General features: G+C 48.6%; 1 protein-coding gene across 1 annotated transcript in view; it reads left to right on the top strand.

Moving 5' to 3' along the window:
* Positions 1 to 21630, top strand: part of LOC126248248 (1-phosphatidylinositol 4,5-bisphosphate phosphodiesterase eta-2-like) — a 551756-nt gene that overhangs the window by 416420 nt on the left and 113706 nt on the right. The window lies entirely within an intron of this gene.

Below are 21630 nucleotides of genomic sequence, written 5' to 3'. Positions count from 1 at the left end.
GATATCACGTTAAACATGAATACCTCGATAATTATCAAAATTATTAGTTGAAAACTATATCATAATTAAGTGAAATTTCTGAGTGCATCAATTACAATCAATACTGGGTATGATATTCCAAGGACTGTTTTAGAACACATCTATTTTTATAGTTCAACTCAGAATTGAGGGAGGGAAAAATTCACATGGAAGAATTGGCAGATGTTAAAATGCAAGTAATGCTGTATCTTATGTAGCTCCTACAGAAATTGCTACTGTAAAAGATTTGAAAATATACTTTTGGCCATTAAAATTGCAGCATCACAAAGATGACTTGCAACAATATCAAATTGGCATGAAGTGCACTATATATTTGACTATGTAAATGGCTGCATTTCACACAAAAACCACACAAATTGGGCATATAAAGGAAGATTATATAATAGATTTCTTATTCAGAAATTGCGTTTGAATGTTTTTTGTTGATGACAATATCATGCTATGCCTTGTGTAATAAGGAGAAATGTCTTAAATGTGTCACAATTCAGCAGTGACAGGATCATCAAGACTTTGATTTATCATTCCCGAAAATTGCTGCTCCCATATGTTAAGATCTACATCCACATTTACACCTATACTCTGGAAACCACTGTGGGTGCATGACATAGGGTATGTCCCATTGTACCAGTTATTAGGTTTTCTTCCTGTTCCTTTCATGTGTGAAGCATGAGAAGAATCATTGTTTGAATAGCTCTGTGCATGCAGTAATTATTCTAACCTTATCTTTACAATCCCTATGTGACCATTTGTGCTGGCCTTCTCTGCATATGTTCAATATACCCTGTTAGTTCTATCTGGTATGGGTCCCACATACTTGAGCAATATTCTAGAACTGGTTGCATGAGTGATTTGTAAGCATTCTCCTTTGTACACTGATTGCACTTCCCCAGTATTCTACCAATAAACCAAAGTCTACCACCTGCTTTACTCACAACTGAACATACATGATCATTCCATTTCATATCTGTACAAAGTGTTGCACCCAGGTATTTGTATGAGTTGGCCTATTCCAACAGTGACTCATTGATATTATAGTCATAGGATACTATGTTTTTTCATTTTGTGAAGTGCAAAATGTTACATTTCTGAATGTGTAGAGCCAGTTGCCAACCTCTGCGTTACATTGAAATCATATCAAGATCTGACTGAATATTTATGAAGCTTCCTTCAGATATACTTCATTATAGATAACTGCACTGTCTAGATTTTATTATTAATATTGTCTGCAAGGTCATTAATATACAATATGAACAGTTAGGGTCCTAACACACTTTCATGGAGCACACTCAAAGATATTTCTGCATCTGACAGTGACTCTCCATCCATGATAACATGCTGTGTCCTCCCGACCACAAATTTCACTTGATACCTCAAATGATCGTATCTTTGACAATAAGTGTTGGTGCAGCACTGAGTCAAATGCTTTTCAGCAATCAAGAAATAATTTATCTACCTGGTTGCCTTGATCTGAAGCTCTCAGTATGTTGTGTGAGGAAAGCGTAAGGTGGGTTTCACATGATTGATGTTTTTTAAATCCATGCTGGTTGGCATTCAGACAGTCATTCCGTTCAAGATACCTCATTATGTTTGAGCTCAGAATATGTTCTAATATTCTACAATAAATTGATGTCAAGGATACTGGACAGTAGTTTTGTGGATCACTTCTACTACCCTCCTTGTAGATGGGTATGACCTGTGTCTTTTTCCAAGAACTGGGCATTGTTTTTGGTTCAAGGGATCTATGATAGATTATAGTTAGAAGAGGGGCTAACTCAGCTGCAAATTCAGTATAGAAACAGACAGGGATTCTATCAGGTCCTCGAGCTTTGTTCAATTTTAATGATTTCAACTTTTTCTCAACACCACTGACACTAATACTTATTTCATTCAGCTTTTCAGTTTTAGAAGGGATAAATTGGGGTAATTCTCATGAGTTTTCCTTTGTAAAGAAACCTTTGAAAATGGAGTTAACGATTTCAGCTTTTGCTTGGCTACCTTCAGTTTCAGTTCCTGTCTCATTCACTAGGGACAGGACACTAACTTTGATCCCATTAACAGCTTTTACATATGACCAGAATTTCTTTGGGTTCTGTGAAAGATCACTTGACAGTATTCTGCTACAGTAGTCATTGAAGGCATCAGACATTGCTCTCTTGACAGCCAAACATGTTTCATTCAGCATCTCTCTATCTATAGCTCCACACTTTGTTCTACACCTATTATGCAGTAATCTTTGTTTCTTTAGAAGTTTCTTTACAGTCACTGTATACCATGGGGGTTCCATTCCATTATGAACTCTTCTACAGGGTACATATCTATCCAGTACATGGTCAACTAGTCTTTTAAAATTGATACAGGGTTTCTCTACATGCTCCTACCCTGTAGTGAAAGTTTCAGGTTCCTCATTGAGATATGATACTACTGATTTTTTATCTAGTTTACTGAATATACACATATCAAAAAAAGTTTTGCATCACCTCGGTTCTGAGAGGTCCAGAACCTGTACAGAAAATTGGAATAGAGATTAACATAAACATCATTTTCACGCTTTTTATTGTTCATGAAAATCACACATTGCATGTTGTACCACAATACAGCGAAACCTTCAGAGGTGGTGGTCCAGATTGCTCTATACATCAGTACCTCTAATACCTGGTAGCATGTCGTCTTGCAGTGATACATGCCTGTAATAATTATTTTTTCCTGATATGGCATGTAATTGCTTCATGTGTTTCGGTGCTGGAAGGTTTTGATCACTTCATTGTGTTGCAGCATCAGTCTGATGCCATGTGCAGACAGTGTGTGTCATGCATATTACAGTTCACATTGACAGAAGATGCATTTGTGTTTGTTACTGCAGTAGCCACCAGAAAGATCGCGGGAGGCGCACATCAGCACGGCGCGTCACGGACGGTAGTTGCCGCAAGTAGAGTCCCGTCCACCAGAGGGCACGCGAGAACTCGGACGCGACCTCTGACGGCGTAACAACTCAGGCAGCACGGGCCGTGTCCAGTCACTTAACATCGCGCATGCCTAGGGCACAGTCCCGGTCTACACCAAGTGAAGTGCGACGTAAACGTGAACAGTGTTATTACACAATTGGCGACGAGTAGGGTCGTTCTTTCGCGTGTTGCGTCGTTGTTCCGGTTTCGCAGCTTCTCCACGGCATGGAGGATTTAGTGCGGGTTTTGGTTGAGCAGCAGACGGAGCTCATGGCCACCATGAAACAAGTGCTTCCGGCGTAGCTCTCCGCGCAGTCTGCTCCAGCGCCGTTCCCTCCTCCCTTTCCCCCCGTATGACGAGACGGCGGAGGATTGGGACGCATATGAACATCGCCTTCGGCAGCATTTCCAGGTGTTTCATGTTGCCGATGCGGAGGTATGTCGTCCTCGCTTCTTGTCTTGGATATCTCCCTCGCTGTATCAAGTTTTGCGGCAGCTAGCGCCGTTGCAGGAACCCTCGTCCCTGTCTTTTGACGCACTGTGTTCATTGCTGTCTTCATATTATCGCCGCCGCACGCATGTTGTGGCGGCTAGGGTCGAGTTCTATCAAGGCAAGAAACAGCCCCATCAGTCTTACCGGGCGTGGGCCGCTACCCTGCACGGTATTAGTCGCAAGTGTCATTTTGTCACGGAGCAGTCGCGAGAGTCGTATGCCCCCGTTATGGTACGCGACGTCATTGTTCGTTCGGCCCCTGATAGGGAGGTCCGGCAACGGGCCCTCCAGTTAGAAGACCCTTCCCTCGAGGAAGTCCTGTCCATTGCTCAATCGTATGAAGTCTCTCACGCTGCAGGTCAACAGCTGGAAGCGTGGTGCGACGTCGCGGCGGTTCAGGGCGGCGCGGCCGCGTCCACTGCGTCCGGGGTGGACGACGTGCGAGCGGTACAATCCGGCCGTTACGGCCGCTCCCGCACGGCGCGTAAACAGAATTCCGGCCGCCGGCCCCTGTTGCCGTCCTGTGCGTCGTGCTATATACATCACGATCGGTCAGAGTGCCCCCAGCGTTGGGCGGTTTGTCGCAAATGTAATAAAAAAGGTCACATTTGCTAAAGTTTGCCGCTCAGCCTCAAAAGAATCGAAGGAAGCAGGTACAGAGGACATGGACGTTGACATTCAGGAAGTTTCATCGGGCCAGGCTCCCGACGCATCGGCACGCAAACTCTTTATCGAGGTGTCTGTTCAGTCGCGCCGGTTACAACTGCAAGTAGATACGGGCGCGGCAGTTTCGTTGTTGAATGCACAAACTTATTCCGACCTTGGATCGGCCCCGTTGGCGCCAGTTTACCGGCGTCTACGCGGTTATGGTAAACAGTTCATTCCCCTACTGGGTCAATTCTCTACCGACGTGACTTACAAATCAGTCACTCGTCCTATTACTTTTATTGTTGTCAGTGACGCGAGCTCCGCTAACCTTTTTGGCCTGGATGCCTTTCAAGCTTTCTGTTTTTCTATCGCTGACACCATACAGTTGGTCTCCGAAGACGTTCCCTATCAATCATTGGAATCTTTGATCTCAGACTTTCCAGATATCTTTGAGGAGGGCCTGAGGCGTGTTTCAGATTTTGAAGCTCACTTAACGTTGAAGGCGTCGGCTCGCCCGCGTTTTCTACGCGCGAGGCAGATCCCCTTGGCTCTCCGCCCTCAGGTAAATGAAGAGCTAGACCAGCTGACAGCCCTAGGGGTCGTTCTTCCCATTTCTTCTAGTGAGTGGGCTTCGCCCCTCGTTATTGTAAGGAAGCCCTCGGGAAAATTACGTCTTTGTGGCGATTTCAAGGCCACCATTAATTCCCAATTGGTGGTGGACACCTATCCTTTGCTTCGTGCTGATGAATTGTTCTCCGCCATGGCGGGAGGCCAATATTTTTCGAAAGTCGATCTTTCGGAGGCTTATCATCAGATACCACTTGATGAGGACTCCAAACGGCTGGCAGTCATAAACACCCCGTTTGGCCTTTACCAATATCAGCGGTTGGCCTTCGGAATATCCACTGCCCCAGCGATATTCCAGCGTTATCTTGAGCACGTCACGTCGACAATCCCTCATTGTATTAATTACCTGGATGACATAATTGTCACAGGCCGCAGCACGAAGGAACACTTGCACAACCTTCGCACCCTCTTTCTCAAATTCAGGTCTGTGGGCTTGCGTTGCAACCTGCATAAGTCAAACTTCTTCCAACCATCCATTGAGTATGTGGGCTACACCATCTCTCAGCACGGCGTCCAGCCACTAGGAAGTTTGGTCCAAGGTATCGTCGACCTTCCTCGGCCCGCTTCGCTGAAAGAGTTAAAAGCTTTTTTAGGCAAGATAGCCTATTACCACCGGTTCATTCCCAGGGCTTCCACCATAGCCCGCCCCCTGTACTGCCTTCTGCGCAAGGGTGTTCCTTTTGATTGGTCGCCTGTATGCGAGCGAGCGTTAAACTCGTTGAAGGACCTCCTCACGTCAGCGCCTTGTTTGGCTACTTTTGACCCTCATAAGCCATTGGTCCTGGCTACAGACGCTTCGCAGTATGGAATGGGGGCGGTCCTGGCCCATCGCAATGCAGATGGTTCCGAGCAACCACTGGCGTTTGCGTCTAAAACTCTTAGTCCCGCACAGGCCCATTACTCCCAGGTGGAAAAAGAGGCTTTGGCCATTGTCTACGCTGTTACCAAGTTCCACCCTTTCTTGTATGGCACGAAGTTTCAGTTAATCACTGACCATAAGCCATTAATATCGCTATTTGGCCCAGCCTCTCAGATTCCGGATAGGGCGGCCCACAGACTATAGCGCTGGGCCTTGTTCCTCTCTAAGTACCATTATGACATTCTTTTTCGCCCTACCAGACAGCATGCTAATGCCGACACTCTTTCCCGTCTTCCGGTGGGCCCGGATCCTAAGTTTGATCGAGAAGAGATTATGTGTTTTCATTTGGATGTGGCGTCCTGCCAAGAGGTTGATGGCTTCCCGATCACTAGTTATAGAGTCGCCAGGGAAACGGCAGCTGACCCGGTTCTCCGGCAAGTAGTTCGCCTCATTCAGCAGGGGTGGTCATCCCGCCCTCCAGGCCGGGCCTCGGACCCTCTTTGTAATTATTTTATTCTACCAGACCGCCTCTCGGTCTTGGAAGGAGTTCTCCTTCTGGCTACCGATGATACAGTTCCTCGCGTGGTTGTTCCTGCCAGTTTACGAAGGGAGGTCCTCACGTTATTACATGCGGGGCACTGGGGTGTTTCCCGTACTAAAACCTTGGCTCGCAGACATGTGTACTGGCCTGGTATTGACAGAGAAATAGAGTACTTGGTGGCTGCTTGTTCCCAGTGTGCGAGCCAACAGCCATCTCCCAGAGCAGCGTTCTCTTCCTGGCCGCTGGCAACCCAAGCATGGGACCGTGTTCACATCGATTTTGCGGGCCCGTTTCTCAATGGCTTTTGGCTCATTGTCATTTATGCTTATTCCTGATTCCCATATGTGGTTCGCTGCTCCTCAACCATTTCAGAAGTTGCAATCCAGGCACTAGCAAAAATCTTTTCTGTGGAAGGTCTGCCAATCACCCTGGTCTCGGACAATGGACCGCAGTTTATTTCGCAGACCTTCCAGGATTTTTGTAGGCGCTTCAGTATTCGGCACGTTTGCTCTCCCCCTTCCATCCACAATCGAATGGGGAAGCCGAGCGCATGGTGCGCACATTTAAGACGCAGATGAAACAGTATGTTCACTAATTTCCTGCGGAGGAGGCATTGACGTTTTTCCTGACGGCATACCGGACCACACCAATGGGCGAACGCAGCCCCGCAGAGCTCCTCCATGGGCGCCAACCTAGGACTCTGCTGCACCTCCTCCGGCCTGGTCCTCGCCAGTCTTCGCAAAACGGAGTACCTGGCTTTCCACTGGGTATGTCTGTCTGGGCACGTGGGTTTGGTCGCAATCCACGTTGGATACCGGCGGTGGTCCTGCACCGAAATGGCTGCCGGCTCTATACCTTGCAGGCAGGGGACCGGGTGGTATGTCGTCACCAAAATCAGCTACGCCCACGTTTGGGCACCCACCCTCCGACCTCTCGGACACCGCCTTCCCCATTGCCAGCACCCGTGTTGGTTTCTCAGGGGACGTTACCGCCTCTCCCCGCTGTGACTCTGCCACACTGCGATGGTTCTCAGCCTTGGCAGCCTCCAGTAGCTCCAGCACTGGCATCGCCATCGTTCGAGATGCCCCAGCGAGAGCCGGCCCCCCTCACAGGCCCGGTTTCTCAGGAGGCTGGTTCACCTGTGGTCGTCCCTTCCCCATCGTCCCCGCCACTGGGTCTTGCCCCTCCTGAGGTGGCACAGGATCCGGAGTTCGACAGCTTGTCGCCCGTTCTGTCCCGGGCTCCGGTGGTGGGACAACGGGGGCCTCTTCATGTAGGTCACTTCCAGCCGTATTCGAAGGTTCTGGCTCGAGGATTGGCAGATCCCCTCGACTCCGGCCTTCCGATGGATGTGGAGGTCATCGCTCCTGCCCGACGCTCCACCTTCCGATGCAGTGGATCACAGTGGCTTCACCCCCCGAAGGAGGAGGAGTGCAGTAGCCACCAGAAAGATCGCGGGAGACGCACATCAACACAGCACGTCATGGACGGTAGTTGCCGCAAGTAGAGTCCCGTCCACCAGAGGGCATGCGAGAATTCAGACGCGACCTCTGCCGGCGTAACAACAACAACTCAGGCAGCACGGGCCATGCCCAGTCAGTTAACATCGAGCATGCCTAGGGCACAGTCCCAGTCTACGCCAAGTGAAGTGCGATGTAAACGTGAACAGTGTTATTACAGTTACATTTCAAAATTAGCCACTTATAAAATTTTAAAGATGTAGTCTAAACTCTGTAAGAGTTCTTCTGGAGTTATTCCTGAGATATTTATGTCATCCAGGTAGTTCACAGCATTTGGAGCTTTCTGAATTAATTGTTCTGTATACTCCTGGAACAAACACAGTGCTCTGATTATCCATAAGGTTAACCTTTTGTAATGGTATAGACCAAATGGAGTATTTATCAACATAAATCTTTGTGTGACATCATCCAAAGGAATTTTTAAATAAACCTCTTTAAGATCCAGTGTTTCAAAGTACAGACCATAAGCTAATTTTGACAAATGTTGTTCTGGCTTGGGAACTGCATAAGAATCAATAATGGATTTTGCATTAACCGTTGCTTTGAAATCTCTGTAGATGAATAGTGAACCATTCAGTTTCTGTATGACCATGACTGGCATTGCCCATTTGCTACTGGTTATGGCTTCTATAATGTCATTCTGTCCAAGTCGAATTCCTGTTTTACTTCATCTTTTAACACAAAATTTGGATGCTGCAGTCAGCTTCAGCGTAATGTGTGCATTGTAATTTTTAATACTGCTTGTTGCATCTGAAAAAAAAAACATGTATTTTTGCAACAGTTGTTTTAACTTCCAGTTAGAATGTCAGTCTGAATCTGATTTGTTCCTCTTTGAATTGTTAAGCCTGAAGTAGTGAAAGGATCCAGTCTCTCAATTAAGTTGCTGTACTTAGATTGACAACTATGAATATATCCTGTTCCATGAATTATTTATATGTAACATCTGTTGAAATATCGGTCGATCGTCCGCTCCAAGCTGGATTATGGGAGCTTCGTATACTCCTCTGCACGGCCATCCATCTTACGCCGCCTCAACTTCATACAACATCGGGGTTTACGACTTGCGATCGGAGCGTTTTATACTAGTCCCGTCGAAAGTCTTCATGCTGACGCTGGTGAGTTGCCACTCACCTACCGGCGCGATATACTGCTTTGTCGGTATGCCTGTCGGCTACTGGCAATGCCCGACCACCCGTCTTATCGTTCCTTTTTTGATGACTCTCTCGACAGTCAATACGGGTTGTATGTCTCTGCCCTGCTACCCCCTGGAGTTCGCTTTCGTCGCCTCCTTCAACACCTTAATTTTTCACTCCCTGCAACCTTTCGAGTGGGCGAGAGCCACACGCCACCTTGGCTCCAGGCTCAGGTTCGTGTCCACCTTGACCTCTGCTCGCTCCCGAAGGAGGTTACCCCCGGTTCAGTCTACCACTCCCGTTTTATCGAACTTCGTTCGAAGTTCAATAATATGACCTTCATTTATACAGATGGCTCTAAGACCACTGACGGGGTCGGGTGTTCTTTTATTGTCGGGGCACAAAGTTTCAAATACCGGCTCCATGGCCTTTGTTCGGTCTTCACAGCTGAGCTCTTTGCCCTCTACCAGGCTGTCCTTTACATCTGCCGCCACCGACATTCTGCATATGTCATCTGCTCCGATTCCCTGAGCGCTATCCAGAGCCTCAGTGATCCGTACCCGGTTCACCCTTTCGTGCACCAATCCAACGCTCTCTTCAGCAGCTGGTGGACGTCGGTTCTCCGGTTAGCTTTATGTGGGTTCCTGGCCATGTCGGTATCCCTGGGAACGAAGCTGCAGATGCCGCGGCCAAGGCTGCGGTCCTCCAGCCTCGGACAGCTTCTTGTTGTGTCCCTTCGTCAGATTGTAGCAGGGTAATTTGTTGGCGCATTTTATCGCAGTGGCATGCCGATTGGGCTGCACTTACAGACAACAAACTTAGGGCCCTGAAACCTCTTCTTGTGGCTTGGACGTCCTCCTCACGCCCTTCTCGGCGGGAGGAGGTCGTTTTGGCCCAGTTACGAATTGGCCACTGCCGGTTCAGCCATCGCCATCTGCTGACAGCTGCGCCGGCGCCGTTCTGCCCATGTGGGCAATTGCTGACGGTCCGCCACATTTTAACGGTCTGTCCGGATTTTAACACCCTGCGTCTTGATCTTGGCCTGCCATGTACTGTAGAAGCCATTTTAGCGGATGACCCACGAGCAACTGCTCGCGTTCTTCATTTTATCAATTTGACAACCCTCTCAAAGGACATTTGATTCTGCTGTTTTCCTTTTTTAATCCTATGCCTGTCAGTCTGTCTTTTATCGTGTTTTCCGTTTCGTTGCTATTTTAAACTTGTGACTCGCGGTGCATTCCTCACGTAGTCTGGGCGCTAATGACCGTTGAAGTTGTGCGCCCTAAACCACAAAAAAAAAAAAAAAATCTGTTGAAATGTGTCCGTTTACTGGAATCTGCCGGTTGCCATAACTAAACACTGAACTTCGAAATTCCATTAAATTTGGTGAACCTAATTTGTGGTATGCCTGTAGGCTGATGATTGAAACTGACAACCCCATGCCAATTTAAAACTTAAGTAACACTTTGTTAACTCAAAGAATTACTCATTAAGTTTTTGAATTTTTGTTGCTAACCACTTTAGTACACATGAGTATCTGATTTTACTACCTGTTGTGCTTTGGTTTTCACACCTGTGCTTTTTGCATTGTCTTTTTGCAATAATTACATTGTACATTCTGAAAGAAAGAATTTTCATTCTAGTTGTTTAGCCACTGTGTGCGCCAGATTTTGATTTCACATTGCTGAATTCGTTTACTGAATGTGTCAGACAAGTAGTTTATTTGCCCTGCGTTTTCTGGATAAAGCTGCATGGCTGTGTTTGTTGCTAATGTTTAGAGAACGCATTAGCATCCTGGCACTGTATCATCTCATCTAATTCTTGTGTTTCTTCATGTGCCCAAATTAATGGCAGGCAGTAAAGATGGATTAGCCAGACTAAGCAAGTCTATCTTTAATTTACTGTATGATGAGTGCATGAAAAGTATGCCTCAAAATAGAGAAGCTGCATCAGGCCTTTTACATTTGTCAGTTTTGCAGTGAAATTGACACTCTCTAGTTAGCCCCTGTAATTGTGCAGGCCACTCGTTATAGACTTGATTTGGTTTCTTCAAACATCATAAACATCTATGCTTAGCTGAAGCAATGTAGACTTTTTGCTCAAAATACTTCTCTAACCTTTCTTTAAAGGCAGAATAGGAGAGAGTCACTGGGTCACAGCCAGGGCCAAACCCCCTGCGGGTCCGGGCTAAGAATAGGCCCGAGGTATTCCTGCCTGTCATAAGAGGTGACTAAAAGGAGTTTCAACCATTTCGGCCTCCTAGTAATAGGTCCCCCTTGGGGTTTGACCTCTGTTTTTCAAAATTCTACAGAAGTACGAGCCTTTTGGGGAAGGACGCCTTATGTGGTGTATCACTGGTCCTCAGTGTACTAAGACCTTGGCACTCAGCATTGTAACGGCGTTGTAACCACACCCACTATTCCTCAAATTGGGCCTAAACGCCAGATGGGTTACACAAGTTACGCCCATAGTGCGTCCCCATCTGCACCTACGATCATGATGGACCTTCCATGGCACCCGAAATCCAGCACGGTAGCCAGCCCGTTGTGGTGGGGTCGTATGTACCCTCTAGGTTGTAGCCCCCTGACAACACAGGGATCGTACTGCCGATACCTGAGCTGCACCCTCCCCACGTCGGCCGAGGACTAGAGGCCCGTCTCCTTGGGGCATCGGGACTCCCGGCAACGGTCATCCTGCCAGGTGGCCCTTGCTGAGGCTGGGTAGCGCCCGTGGGGAGAACCCCTGGTCGGAGTGGGTGGTATCGGGGCGGACGTTTTGCAGATGAAACGTCAACATGTATCAGGTCGCTCTGCGGCCGAGTCTTTTAAAAAGAAAGGTACTGTCTCTGGTTCTGGTTCTCCTGCCCTTTTCCCCTTGGCCACTCCCTGGGAGGAAGGACAGGCCTGCCGGCTTGGGGCGAAGTACTTCCCCCGCTATTTAGTCTGTTCTCGGACTGATGGGGGGACGTTCGCCACCTCCAAGCCCATGTTCTTTGTCCAGCACATCGAGGACATCTTCGGGGAAATCGAGGCTCTCAGTAAAATGCGTTCGGGGTCCGTTCTTATAAAGACCACCTCCGCCACTCAGTCGGCGGCGCTCCAGGCGTGCGACCGACTAGGGGACATCCCTTAGTCCATTGTCCCGCATCTGGCACTGAATAGGACGCAGGGGGTTATTTTTCATCGGGACCTCCTGCTGCAATCTGATGAGGAGCTCAGGGCCAACCTGGAGCGCCGAGGCGTGCATTTCGTCCGGCGAGTTCAGCGCAGCCCCAAAGACCGTCGCATCGACACCGGAGCCTTTATCCTCGCCTTCGAGGGGGACGTTCTCCCGGAGAAGGTAAAGGTGATGGGCTACCGGTGCGACGTGCGACCTTACGTCCCGCCTCCTATGCGCTGCTTTCAGTGTTTGCGCTTTGGGCACATGTCGTCACGGTGTGAGGCTGAGCCCCTTTGTGGCGATTGCGGACGTCCTCTTCGTGAGGAACATACATGCACCCCACCACCTCGGTGCGTCAATTGTCCTGGCATCCACTCGCCTAGATCTTTAGACTGCCCCGCGTATCAGAAGGAGATACAAGAATTAAAAACTTTGGATCGTCTCTCTTATTCTGAGGCCAGGAAGAAGTATGACCGCCTCCATCCCGTGACGCTGACAACTTCGTTTGCCTCAGTCATGTCCACTCCTTCCACAGTATCCTCACCCCTCTCCTGTCCCCCCTCCACCTCCTCACCCCATGCGGGGTCTATGCCTCCGCCTCCCAAATCCCTCCCTTCCAAATCCTCCTCCCTCGCGTCCCCTGCCCCCTCTGCCCCGGGGGCCAGCCTTCCTCCTCCTCCCCCTCCGCCGCCTGAGAAGCGATCCTCTTCTCAGGCGTCCATCGGGGAAACGTTCCGGACCCCGGCTTCCGAGGTCCGGCGTTCCAACATGGACCCTGCGCGTAAGGACCTTCTTCGGGTCCAGCCCACCATCCCCGTGCCTCATCGGACTTCCAAGAAGGCCTCCAAGAAGAAATCTTTATCCCCCTCTCCCCCCGGCGCGTTTCGTCTGACGCTCCATCCGTGAGTCGCTGCTCCCGGCCGTCCTCAGTTTCGCCGGGACACTCTGCTGCCAGGTGCTCAGCTGGCCTCTCATCAGTGAATGATGCTGCCCCTCCTACGCAACCCGGGAAAGCGGCCGCCGCTGGCGATGACTCGATGGAACAGGATCCGCCTCCTGCCGGTTGTAGCGTTGTTCCCTCGAAACCTGGCCCTCCGCGGCTGTCGAGGTGACCAGCTCTTCACCCGTTTCGTTCCCCCTCTTTTCTGACTAGCGATGGCTTTGTTACATTGGAACATAAGAGGTATTCAATCTAATCGGGAGGAATTACAACTGCTCCTCCGCCTGCACTGTCCGCTCGTCCTTGGTCTCCAGGAAACCAAGTTGCGCCCAACTGACCGTATTGCTTTTACCCACTATACCTCAGAGCGGTCTGACCTCCCCCCTGTGGACGGTATTCCAGCTCATGGTGGGGTCATGTTGCTCGTTCGGGACGATGTCTATTACCATCCCCTCCCATTGACCACCCCACTCCAAGCAATAGCTGTCCGTATTACTCTTTCTGCCTTTACTTTTTCTGTTTGTACTGTCTACACTCCATCGTCATCCGCAGTTAGTCGGGCTGACATGATGCACCTGATTGTTCAGCTTCCTCCGTCGTTTTTATTGTTTGGCGACTTCAATGCCCATCATCCCCTTTGGGGCTCTCCTGCATCCTGTCAGAGAGGCTCCCTCTTGGCGGATGTCTTCAACCATCTCAATCTTGTCTGCCTCAATACTGGCGCCCCGACTTTCCTCTCGGACTCTACTCATACCTACTCCCACTTGGACCTCTCGATCTGTTCTACCACTCTTGCCCGTCGGTTCGAGTGGTATGTCCTTTCTGACACCTATTCGAGCGACCACTTCCCCTGTGTCGTTCGTCTCCTGCACCACACCCCATCCCCACGTCCTTCGAGCTGGAACATACCGAAAGCTGACTGGGGACTTTATTCCTCCCTGGCGACCTTTCCGGACCACGATTTTCTCAGTTGTGACAGTCAGGTCGAATACCTCACGGCTGTTATCATCAATGCTGCCGAACGTTCCATTCCTCGTACTGCCTCTTCTTCACGTCGCGTTTCGGTCCCCTGGTGGAAAGAGGCTTGTCGAGACGCTATCCGTGCTCGACGACGTGCTTTACGCACCTTTCGCCGCCATCCTACGTTGGTGAATTGTATTGGATACAAACGACTCCGAGCGCAATGCCGTAGAGTCATCAAAGACAGCAAAAAAGTTTGTTGGGCCTCTTTCACCAGCTCCTTTAACAGTTTTACTCCCTCTTCTGTCGTCTGGGGTAGCCTGCGCCGGCTGTCGGGCATTAAGGCCCATTCCTCGGTACCTGGCCTGACTTCAGGTGATGAGGTCCTTGTTGATCCTGTGGATATCTCCAACGCCTTCGGCCGCTTTTTCGCGGAGGATTCAAGCTCCGTCCATTACCACCCTGCCTTCCTTCCCAGGAAAGAGGCAGAAGAGGAGTCTCGGCGACCTTCCTTCCACTCGCTGAATCTGGAAAATTATAATGCCCCCTTTACTATGCGGGAACTCGATCGTGCACTTGCACTGTCCGGGTCCTCTGCTCCGGGGCCAGATGCCATTCACGTTCAGATGCTGGCACACCTTTCTCCGGCAGGCAAAAGCTTCCTTCTTCGTACCTACAATCGCGTCTGGACTGAAGGTCAAGTCCCCATGCGTTGGCGTGACGCCGTCGTTGTTCCTATACCCACATCCGGGAAGGATAGACACCTTCCTTCTAGTTACCGCCCCATTTCTCTTACAAGCTGTGTCTGTAAGGTGATGGAGCGCATGGTTAACGCTCGGTTAGTTTGGATTCTTGAATCTCTACGGCTACTTACCAATGTTCAATGCGGCTTTCATCGCTGCCGCTCCGCTGTTGACCACCTTGTGACCTTGTCGACATTCATCATGAATAACTTCTTGCGAAAGCGCCAAACGGTCGCCGTGTTCTTCGATTTGGAGAAGGCTTATGATACCCGTTGGAGAGGAGGTATCCTCCGCGCTATGCACAGGTGGGGTCTACGTGGTCGCCTGCCCCTTTTTATTGATTCCTTTTTAACAGATCGACAGTTTAGGGTACGTGTGGGTTCCGTATTGTCCGACGTCTTCCTCCAGGAGAACGGAGTGCCTCAGGGCTTCGTCTTGAGCGTAGCCCTTTTTGCCATAGCGATCAATCCAATTATGGATTGCATTCCACCTAATGTCTCCGGCTCTCTCTTTGTCGATGACTTCGCGATCTACTGCAGTGCCCAGCGAACATGCCTCCTGGAGCGCTGCCTTCAGCGTTGTCTAGACAGCCTATACTCACGGAGTGTGGCAAATGGCTTCCGGTTCTCTGAAGAGAAGACGGTTTGCATCAACTTTTGGCGATATAAAGCGTTCCTTCTGCCATCCTTACATCTCGGTCCCGTTGTTCTCCCATTCTTGGAAACAACTAAGTTTCTAGGGCTCACACTGGACAGGAAACTTTGTTGGTCTCCGCACGTCTCTTATTTGACTGCCCGTTGTACACGTTCCCTTAATGTCCTCAGAGTTCTTAGTGGTTCATCTTGGGGAGCGGATCGCACTGTCCTGCTTCGCTTGTATCAGTCCATAGTCCGATCAAAGCTGGATTATGGGAGCCTCGTCTACTCGTCTGCTCGGCCATCCCTCTTACGCCGTCTCAACTCCATCCACCATAGGGGGTTACGTCTTGCGACCGGAGCTTTCTACACTAGTCCCGTCGAGTCTTTATGCTGAAGCTGCCGAATTACCATTGACCTACCAGTGCGACGTACTGCTTTGTCGGTACGCCTGCCGGCTGTTGTCAATGCCCGACCACCCCTCTTATCAGTCCTTCTTCGCCGATTCTCTCGACCGTCAGTATGGGTTGTATGTGTCTGCCCTGCTGCCACCTGGAGTCCGCTTTCGTCGCCTGCTTCGGCAATTGGATTTTGCCCTCCCTACCACCTTCAGAGAGGGTGAGAGCCCGACACCACCTTGGCTCCAGGCTCCGGTTCATGTTTATCTCGACCTCAGCTCGCTCCCGAAGGAGGGTACTCCGGCTGCAGTGTATTGCTCACGGTTTGTCGAACTTCGTGCGCGACTTGCCAGTCACACCTTTATTTCCACTGATGGCTCCAAAACTGACGATGGAGTCGGCTGTGCCTTTGTCGTCGGGGCCGGCACCTTTAAATACCGGTTCGTCGACCAGTGTTCCAGCTTTACGGCCGAGCTTTTTGCTCTCCATCAGGCCGTTCAGTATGCCCACCGCCACCGCCATTCATCGTATGTACTCTGCTCCGATTCACTCAGTGCTCTTCAGAGCCTTGGAGCTCCATATCTGGTCCATCCCTTGGTGCAATGGATCCAGCAGTCCCTAGTGCGGACCGAGTGGTCCTTCTCCGCCTCTATCGCGCCTTAGTGCGCTTGAAATTGGACTATGGAAGCGTAGTCTACTCCTCTGCTCGGCCGTCTATTCTTCGGCGTCTCGACTCTATCCACCACCGTGGATTACGTTTAGTGTCTGGAGCTTTTTACACTAGCCCTGTGGAAAGCCTTTATGCTGAGACTGCTGAACCTCCGCTGTCCAATCGGCGAGCAGTCCTTCTGAGTCGTTATGCTAGCCATCTGTCTTCCATGCCTGCTAATCCAGCCCATGACCTTTTTTTCGACGCCTCCTTTGATGTAGGGTATGCAGGCCGCTCCTCCTCCCTACTACCCCCGGGAGTCCGCTTCCGTCAACTGCTCCATTCTCTTTCCTTCCGCTTTCCTAAAACCTTCTTGGCAACTTGGGGTACAGCACCGCCTTGGCTCCGTCCCCGGGTCTGCCTGCTCCGTGACCTTTGTCGATTTCCCACGGATGGTACCCCTTCACTTGTTTATCGTCAGGCATTTGCTGCTCTCTGTGCGCAGATGACGGACTCCACATTTATTTACACCGACGGCTCGAAAACATCGTTAGGTGTAGGGAGTGCCTATATTGTTGGCGACACCCCAAATCACTTTCGGCTTCCCGACCAGTGTTCGGTTTATACTGCGGAGCTTTACGCTGTTCTCCAGGCTGTCCACTACATCCGCCGCCATCAGCGGATACAGTACGTAATCTGCTCAGATTCTCTCAGCTCTCTCCTCAGTCTCCAAGCTCTTTACCCTGTGCACCCTCTGGTCCACCGGATTCAGGACTGTCTGCGCTTACTCCACCTGGGGGGCGTCTCGGTGGCGTTCCTCTGGCTCCTGGGACACGCTGGTATCTGTGGGAATGAGGCGGCCGATATAGTGGCCAAGGCTGCAGTCTCTCTTCCTCGGCCTGCTATTCAGTTGCTTCCCTTCACCGATCTACGGAGCGGTTTATGTCGCAAAGTTGCTCATTTATGGCATGCGCATTGGTCAACACTTACCCGTGATAAATTGCGGGAAGTGAAAGCCCTTCCTTGCGCTTGGACCTCTTCCTCCCGAACGCGTCGTCGGGAGGAGGTAATTTTAGCTAGACTCCGGATAGGGCACTGTCTTTTTAGCCATCGACAACTTTTAAGCGGCGATCCTCCCCCACTCTGTCCCCACTGCTCTCAGCTGTGGACGGTAAGACACCTTTTAATTGAATGCCCCTATTTTAATCCGTTATGCTCCCGTCTACAGCTATCGCCTGATCTATCGTCGATTTTAGCAGATGACACACGCTCAGCCGACCGCGTTCTCCAATTTATGTGAAATGACGTCAGTCATTTGAAGCTTTTTGTGGGGACAACCAACCCCTTGCGTGCCTCTGCAATACAGATGGCCGTACCGTAGGTGCAACCACAACGGAGGGGTATCTGTTGAGAGGCCAGACAAACATGTGGTTCCTGAAGAGGGGCAGCAGCCTTTTCAGTAGTTGCAGGGGCAACAGTCTGGATGATTGACTGATCTGGCCTTGTAACATTAACCAAAACGGCCTTGCTGTGCTGGTACTGCGAACGGCTGAAAGCAAGGGGAAACTACAGCCGTAATTTTTCCCGAGGACATGCAGCTTTACTGTATGATTAAATGATGATGGCGTCCTCTTGGGTAAAATATTCCGGAGGTAAAATAGTCCCCCATTCGGATCTCCGGGCGGGGACTACTCAAGAGGACGTCGTTATCAGGAGAAAGAAAAGTGGCATTCTACGGATCGGAGCGTGGAATGTCAGATCCCTTAATCGGGCAGGTAGGTTAGAAAATTTAAAAAGGGAAATGGATAGGTTAAAGTTAGATATAGTGGGAATTAGTGAAATTCGGTGGCAGGAGGAACAAGACTTTTGGTCAGGTGATTACAGGGTCATAAATACAAAATCAAATAGGGGTAATGCAGGAGTAGGTTTAATAATGAATAAAAAAATAGGAGTGCGGGTTAGCTACTACAAACAGCATAGTGAACGCGTTATTGTGGCCAAGATAGACACAAAGCCCATGCCTACTACAGTAGTACAAGTTTATATGCCAACTAGCTCTGCAGATGATGAAGAAATTGATGAAATGTATGACGAGATAAAAGAAATTATTCAGGTAGTGAAAGGAGACGAAAATTTAATAGTCATGGGTGACTGGAATTCGTCAGTAGGAAAAGGGAGAGAAGGAAACATAGTAGGTGAATATGGATTGGGGGGAAGAAATGAAAGAGGAAGCCGCCTTGTAGAATTTTGCACAGAGCATAACTTAATCATAGCTAACACTTGGTTCAAGAATCATAAAAGAAGGTTGTATACCTGGAAGAATCCTGGAGATACTAATAGGTGTCAGATAGATTATATAATGGTAAGACAGAGATTTAGGAACCAGGTTTTAAATTGTAAGACATTTCCTGGGGCAGATGTGGATTCTGACCACAATCTATTGGTTATGAACTGCAGATTGAAACTGAAGAAACTGCAAAAAGGTGGGAATTTAAGGAGATGGGACCTGGATAAACTGAAAGAACCAGAGGTTGTAGAGAGTTTCAGGGGCAGCATAAGGGAACAATTGACAGGAATGGGGGAAAGAAATACAGTAGAAGAAGAATGGGTAGCTCTGAGGGATGAAGTAGTGAAGGCAGCAGAGTATCAAGTAGGTAAAAAGACGAGGGCTAATAGAAATCCTTGGGTAACAGAAGAAATATTGAATTTAATTGATGAAAGGAGAAAATATAAAAATGCAGTAAATGAAGCAGGCAAAAGGGAATACAAACGTCTCAAAAATGAGATCGACAGAAAGTGCAAAATGGCTAAGCAGGGATGGCTAGAGGACAAATGTAAGGATGTAGAGGCTTGTCTCACTAGGGGTAAGATAGATACTGCCTACAGGAAAATTAAAGAGACCTTTGGAGATAAGAGAACCACTTGTATGAATATCAAGAGCTCAGATGACAACCCAGTTCTAAGCAAAGAAGGGAAGGCAGAAAGGTGGAAGGAGTATATAGAGGGTTTATACAAGGGCGATGTACTTGAGGGCAGTATTATGGAAATGGAAGAGGATGTAGATGAAGATGAAATGGGAGATAAGTTACTGCGTGAAGAGTTTGACAGAGCACTGAAAGACCTGAGTCGAAATAAGGCCCCGGGAGTAGACAACATTCCATTAGAACTACTGATGGCCTTGGGAGAGCCAGTCATGACAAAACTCTACCATCTGGTGAGCAAGATGTATGAGACAGGCAAAATACCCACAGACTTCAAGAAGAATATAATAATTCCAATCCCAAAGAAAGCAGGTGTTGACAGATGTGAAAATTACCGAACTATCAGTTTAATAAGTCACAGCTGCAAAATACTAACGCGAATTCTTTACAGACGAATGGAAAAACTGGTAGAAGCGGACCTCGGGGAAGATCAGTTTGGATTCCGTAGAAATGTTAGAACACGTGAGGCAATACTAACCTTACGACTTATCTTAGAAGAAAGATTAAGAAAAGGCAAACCTACGTTTCTAGCATTTGTAGACTTAGAGAAAGCTTTTGACAACGTTAACTGGAATACTCTCTTTCAAATTCTGAAGGTGGCAGGGGTAAAATACAGGGAGCGAAAGACTATTTACAATTTGTACAGAAACCAGATGGCAGTTATAAGAGTCGAAGGGCATGAAAGGGAAGCAGTGGTTGGGAAAGGAGTGAGACAGGGTTCTAGCCTCTCCCCGATGTTATTCAATCTGTATATTGAGCAAGCAATAAAGGAAACAAAAGAAAAATTCGGAGTAGGTATTAAAATTCATGGAGAAGAAGTAAAAACTTTGAGGTTCGCCGATGACATTGTAATTCTGTCAGAGACAGCAAAGGACTTGGAAGAGCACTTGAACGGAATGGACAGTGTCTTGAAAGGAGGATATAAGATGAACATCAACAAAAACAAAACGAGGATAATGGAATGTAGTCAAATTAAGTCAGGTGATGCTGCGGGAATTAGATTAGGAAATGAGACACTTAAAGTAGTAAAGGAGTTTTGCTATTTAGGGAGTAAAATAACTGATGATGGTCGAAGTAGAGAGGATATAAAATGTAGACTGGCAATGGCAAGGAAAGCGTTTCTGAAGAAGAGAAATTTGTTAACATCGAGTATAGATTTAAGTGTCAGGAAGTCGTTTCTGAAAGTATTTGTATGGAGTGTAGCCATGTATGGAAGTGAAACGTGGACGATAACCAGTTTGGACAAGAAGAGAATAGAAGCTTTCGAAATGTGGTGCTACAGAAGAATGCTGAAGATAAGGTGGGTAGATCACGTAACTAATGAGGAGGTGTTGAATAGGATTGGGGAGAAGAGAAGTTTGTGGCACAACTTGACTAGAAGAAGGGATCGGTTGGTAGGACATGTTTTGAGGCATCAAGGGATCACAAATTTAGCATTGGAGGGCAGCGTGGAGGGTAAAAATCGTAGAGGGAGACCAAGAGATGAATACACTAAGCAGATTCAGAAGGATGTAGGTTGCAGTAGGTACTGGGAGATGAAGCAGCTTGCACAGGATAGAGTAGCATGGAGAGCTGCATCAAACCAGTCTCAGGACTGAAGACCACAACAACAACAACAACAACCAACCCCTTTCTGTAGTGTATTTTTAAGCATTCCTTCTGCTTTTAGTTTCTCCAATTTTATGACTTTGTTCCCATTGCTGCTGGTTTTCAATTTCGGTTTTTTACTGTTTCCTAAGTCACGGGCTGGTTGCTAATGACCATAGAAGTTTTGCACCCTAAAACCACAAAAAAAAAAAAAAAACAGCAGTCCCTCCATTCTTTCGCTGATGATGGCTGTCCTGTCAGCTTTAGCTTTCTGTGGGTTCGCGGCCATGTAGGAGTGCCTGGGAATGAGGCTGCTGATGCTGCAGCCAAGGCTGCAGTCCTCCTGCCTCGGCCAGCCTCCCATTGTGTCCCGTCATCTGACGTTAGTGGGGTTGTTTGTAAGAGGCTTGTGTCCTTGTGGTGGGATACTTGGTCCTCACTTCAAGGAAACAAGCTCCGGGCAGTAAAACCATTCCCAACTGCTTGGACAACCTCCTCCCGACCATCTCGGCGAGAAGAGGTCCTTCTGACCAGGTTGCGGATTGGGCATTGCCGGTTTAGCCACCGCTACCTGCTCTCCGGTGACCCAGCCCCGCAGTGCCCTTGTGGTCATGCATTAACAGTGCGCCATGTTATATTGTCGTGTCCCCGTTTTGGTCAATCTCGTGTTGTCCTGTCTCTGCCATCTACTTTACATGATATTTTAGCGGATGACGCTCGAGCAGCTGCTCGTGTTCTTCGTTTTATTACTTTGACTGGATTGTCCAAAGACATCT

Source organism: Schistocerca nitens, chromosome 3 (assembly GCF_023898315.1).
Source record: "Schistocerca nitens isolate TAMUIC-IGC-003100 chromosome 3, iqSchNite1.1, whole genome shotgun sequence".
Classification (NCBI taxonomy): domain Eukaryota; kingdom Metazoa; phylum Arthropoda; class Insecta; order Orthoptera; family Acrididae; genus Schistocerca; species Schistocerca nitens.
The sequence above is the reverse complement of the archived record's forward strand: the minus strand, read 5'-3'. Positions and strand labels throughout refer to the sequence as shown.